Source organism: Rattus norvegicus, chromosome 9, assembly GCF_036323735.1.
Source record: "Rattus norvegicus strain BN/NHsdMcwi chromosome 9, GRCr8, whole genome shotgun sequence".
Lineage (NCBI taxonomy): Eukaryota > Metazoa > Chordata > Mammalia > Rodentia > Muridae > Rattus > Rattus norvegicus.
Window position 1 is genome coordinate 36,031,689 of NC_086027.1, and position 5,777 is coordinate 36,037,465.

A 5,777-nucleotide genomic window follows, 5' to 3' on the forward strand; every position below is an offset into this window, starting at 1 on the left:
TTACTTTGTTCTGCTATTTCTGACAGTGGCTAGACTGTCCTATAAGCCTGTGTGTCAGGAGTGCTGTAGACCTGTTTTCCTCTCTTTCAGTCAGTTATGGGGACAGAGTGTTCTGCTTTCGGGCATGTAGTTTTTCCTCTCTACAGGTCTTCAGCTGTTCCTGTGGGCCTGTGTCTTGAGTTCACCAGGCAGCTTTCTTGCAGCAGAAAATTTGGTTTTACCTGTGGTCCCGAGGCTCAAGTTCGCTCGTGGGGTGCTGCCCACGGGCTCTCTGCAGTGGCAGCAACCAGGAAGACATGTGCTGCCCCTTCCGGGAGCTTCAGTGCACCAGGGTTCCAGATGGTCTTTGGCTTTTTCCTCTGGCATCCGAGATGTGTGTGCAGAGAGCAGTCTCTTCTGGTTTCCCAGGCTTGTCTTCCTCTCTGAAGGTTTAGCTCTCCCTCCCATGGGATTTGGTTGCAGAGAACTGTTTATCTGGTCTGTTTCCTTCAGGTTCCAGCGGTGTCTCAGGCAGGGGTCCTGCTGCTCCTGGGCCCTCCCCCACGGGAGCCCAGAGGCCTTATACAGTTTCCTCTTGTGCCAGGGATGTGGGCAGGGGTGAGCAGTGTTGGTGGTCTCTTCCGCTCTGCAGCCTCAGGAGTGCCCACCTGACCAGGCGGTTGGGTCTCTCTCTCTCACGGGGTCTGGGAGCAGAGAGCTGCTGCGGGCTGGGATCCGCAGGTGTGGGACTTCCGGTAAACACAGAATGTGCCCGGTCCTAGAGGAATTCTGCTTCCGTGTGTCCCAAGCTCACTAGGCAGCTTTCTTGCAGAAGAAAAATTGGTCTTACCTGTGGTCCCGAGGCTCAAGTTCGCTCGTGGGGTGCTGCCCACGGGCTCTCTGCAGCGGCAGCAACCAGGAAGACCTGTGCTGCCCCTTCCGGGAGCTTCAGTGCACCAGGGTTCCAGATGGTCTTTGGCTTTTTCCTCTGGCGTCCGAGATGTGTGTGCAGAGAGCAGTCTCTTCTGGTTTCCCAGGCTTGTCTTCCTCTCTGAAGGTTTAGCTCTCCCTCCCACGGGATTTGGGTGCAGAGAACTGTTTATCTGGTCTGTTTCCTTCAGGTTCCAGCAGTGTCTCCCCTGGTCCACATTTCATACTGAGATCTGTAGTTGCCACACAGATATGTCCTAGGGCCTTGCTGTAGGAATTATCAGTTGGTTTGAATTCAGTCATTTTTTTCCTCCATCTTTATTAACTTGGAGATTTCTTATTTACATTTCAATTGTTATTCCCTTTCCTGGTTTCCAGGCCAACATCCCCCTAACCCCTCCTCCTCCCCTTCTATATGGGTGTCCCCTCTCCATCCTCCCCCCATTGCCACCCTCCCCCCAACAACCACGTTCACTGGGGGTTCAGTCTTGGCAGGACCAAGGGCTTCCCCTTCCACTGGTGCTCTCACTAGGCTATTCATTGCTACCTATGCAGTTGGAGTCCAGGGTCAGTCCATGTATAGTCTTTGGGTAGTGGCTTAGTCCCTGGGTGATGAATAGAAGGTATGATTCTTGACAGTTCAGTGTAAGTCTAATAGAGTCTTACGCATTTGCCAACTGTGATTTGACATAGTAGGATAACCCATAGTACTCAGAAGTCATTCCTTTTCTTCCGTTTTATTATTATTATTATTATTATTATTATTATTATTATTACCATTATTATTATTTTTATTATTATTATAGATTCCTCTCTCATAATACATTCTGATCACACTTTTCCTTCTCTCCTCTTCTTTCACCTCCTTCCCACCTCCCCTCTTCTCCAACTCCATCCCCACTCCATTTCCTTATAGAAAGGCACAGGCCACCAAGGGATGACAACCAAACACAACAGAAATAAGATACAATAAGACAGGGCAAAAGCTCTCATATTAAGGCTGGACAAGATAACTTAACAGGAAGAAAAGAGTCCCCAGACCAGGCAAAAGAGTCAGAGACACATAGGCTCACACTGTTAGCAGTCCCATAAAAATGCCAAGTGAACAGTCATAGCATATGCAAAGAAAACCTAGTGTAGACCCATGCAAGCCTACCAACCAAACCCTCCAAAGTTCCCAGGGACTTAACCACAAACCAAACAGTTCACAGGCGAGGACCCATGCCTCCAGCTGCATGTGTAGCAGAGGATTGCCTTATCTGGAATCAACGAAAGGGGAGCCCCTTTGTCCTGTGGAAGCTTGATGACCCAGGATAGGGGAATTTTAGGGTGCTGAGGCAGAAGTGGATGGGCAGGTGGGGACCACCCTCATGGAGGGAGAGGGGAGTTGGGTGTTTGTGTGGGGGGAAATGTAAATAAATAAAATAACCAATAAAAAATAAAAGATTGCACCTTGCTTCAGTTTGAATACGTTTTGTAGGAGTCATGCTGAATGCTGTGTGTAGAGATAGAAACAATAGTCATATTTGGGCACTCTTTTGAATGATCCATGTTGACCCCTCGATTTCTGAAGTATGATTTTCTCAGATACTGTGAAGGTTGAACTTGAAGAGTATGATAATAACCATCATTTTAAATGAAACTAAAGAAATCCTGAATTCTGTACAGGCTATATAGATACCACTAAAGAGACACAGTAAATATATTTTAATTGACTGTGTTGTTTTATATCAAGTGTTTACTATAATAATAATTTGATTTGTTGTGATCATAGATTTAACTAATATATACAACTTGCTTACCATGATGTTTGCAGGTAATTTGACCATTCTCTAGAAAGATGACATATTAGATATAGATATATTGATGATAAATGGTCCAAATATACATATATGGTATTCCTTATATGTTTTAGAAAGTATTAATATTATTTTAGTTTTTGACAATTTGTACATGTATACACTGAGTTTCCAGCTTTTACCTATCCTCATCCCAATTTTCATGTGCTGAAACTCTCCCTCTACCCAGCAAGCCTATTCTTACATTAATTATTTTATTCATTTACTTATTTACCAACCACTCAACTATGGCTGCTTGTGTAAGTATGAACAGGTGATTATTTTCTCGACAATGTATGAGTGGTTATACTACTGAATAAAGTTTCATTGCATTCTCCAGCAAAACTTAACTGCCCATGGTTGCTCAGTGAAGACAGAGGCCTCATGGGTATCTTACCCATACTTGATGAAACAGTAATAGGTTTAGTTTTGGGAAGTAGCCCACATCTGCAGCAAGTTTATTAGGACAACAGCCACATCGTGTCCAGAAGGTACCATTTTGTAGCATTCCTCTCGAACTGTGATTCTCACACTCTTTTGGCAATACCCACCCCACACACCCTGGAGGGTCAGATATCCTATATAGAGTAGAACATTCTGTTATATTTCACACCAAATTTGACCAGATGTTGATCTCTGCATGAGCCATTACATACTGCAAAGTAGAAGTTTTTCTGATGAAGGTTGAAAGTTCAGTAATCTATGGATATAAAGCACAAACATTGAGAAAGTAGTTTGATGCATACTTAGCAGAATAGTAGTAGGTTATCCTTGTAATTTCTCATGTCATGGATTCTTTACTTCCCAGGCTTTAAAGAAAGACATCTATTAGGGTTGAAGAATAACACATACAACAAGGAATGCAGAAAGACAGTGCAAAGCAAAGAAGGGATACTCAGGAAATCAAACCCCACAGCCATGGGTTCTAGACTAAGGTTTACTGTACCAGGCATCCAGGCATGAGTTTTCTCTCATACAATGGGCATCAAATCCAGTCAGAAAGTGACCAGTTATCTAACAAAAATTATGCCACTATGTCACCAGTGGGAGTGACTTGGCAGATAGGCCATTATCGTAGTTTGGCAGAGGTTGATATTCCATAGCTTAGGATTGTTGAGGACTTTTTCTTCTTCACCTGTTTACAAAGAACTTTCTAGCACTATGAGAGCTAGTCAACATGGAGGAAGTGCCTGGGTGGTTTCAGATTGATTTCTCAGTGTTCTGTGTTCAAGTAAGTGGCATCTTCTGCAACAGGATACTATGTTCATATTTTGACAGACAACTAAGGATTATGACAATATGTTGTAATGTTTCCAGTACTTCTGCAATGTTTGGACTCTTTGACCAATGGCTCAAAATATGTGTACATCCTTGCTCATTGATTTATTCATAAAAGCCAGAAAATAGAAATAGCCCACGCACCTATCAGTTTATGAATGGCTAATGAAAATTAAATAAAAATGGTTAATTTTAGAAAAATGAACTGAAGTGTGTGCGTGTGTGTGTGTGTGTGTGTGTGTGTGTGTGTGTGTGTAGCATGTTTCAGTGTGGCATGGAAAAATGGGACATAGGATTCAGGAATAGACCATGAAGGAGAGAAGATAACAGAACATATTTTATATATAATTAGAGAGAGAATACTGGTATTAGACTTACGAAACAGCAGGTCAGGAGAATTGAAAAGGGCAGATAGAGAGTGAGCAGAAATATTTGCTAAAATTAAGGGTGTATGAAAATCTTTATGTAAACCTACTGTTTAAAAAATAATTAAAACCAAGAAACATATAAAAATGTTGCCTTTCATGGGTATACAATTGTCCTTCCAGAAGGCGAAAGCTAAGAGATATTAAATAGAAATTCTAGTACCAAATGTGGGATACCTCTAAGTTTTTACTAAGTTGTTACTAAGTTTTTAAGGACAATACCTTTAGATAGTAACAAAAATATCTTTATTCCTTTTCATTTCACTATTGATTTTAAGATCATTATTATAAATAAATAATAAAAACATGCAGGCAAATGTACAATGTAGAGAAAAGGAAGAAGGACAAGGAGGAAGAGGAAGAGAAAAAAAGAAATAAGAAGGAAGAGAAGAGAAGATGAGGAAAGTACAATGGGTAATTGTCCTTCTTCCTTTTCTCTACATTTTTCCTCCCTTATCAGATGAAATTTATGACTTGGCCAAAGTACATACTCAAGAGATAACTATGACCTTCTAGAAAGATCCATATCTATAGGATTTTGCTACCACACTTTTTAGTTCACTAAAATGTTTGCACAACTTTTTAGTTTAGGGGGAGTATATATGAGTAGAGGTATAGAATTTCAAGAATGGCTCAGAGTTTTCCTGGGATGGTTCAAGGAAGCCCCCTGTATCCTTAAAGATTCTTTTTAGATGGTTTGTAGTATCACATTTAACATTTTTTCCTTCTTAAATCTTTCTGCAAGAAATGGCCTCACTTTGTCAGAAAAAAACAGAAAGGTAAATTTTACCTATTAGAAGTTTTACTATAATTGTTTTTACTATTTAATTTAACTCGTAACATATACATTTGCCTGCATAATTGAAGCTAACTTTTTACTTCTTTCAAATTGAATAAAAACGTATTAAACTTCACATGATAAGCATTTCTACTTCTGTTCTTTAAAATAGACTCTATAAAACCTCACCAAAATATGCAAATGGCTCTGCCAGAGCGTGACAAATACAGAGGTGAAGGCTCCCAGCAAACCACTGAACTGAGAACAGGGTCCCCATTGGAGGAGTTAGAGAAAGGATTGAAGGAGCTGAAGGTGTTTGCATCCCCATAAGAACAACAATAGCAACCAACCAGAGCTCCCAGGAACTAAACCACCATCCATAGAGTACACATGGACAGACCCATGGCTCCAGTTGCATATGTAGCAGAGGATGGCCTTGTTGGACACCAGAGGGAAGAGAAGCCCTTGCTGCTGCCAAGGCTGGACTCTCCAGTGTAAGGGCATGTCATGGTGGAGAGGTGGGAAGGGGTGGATAGATGGATAGGGGAA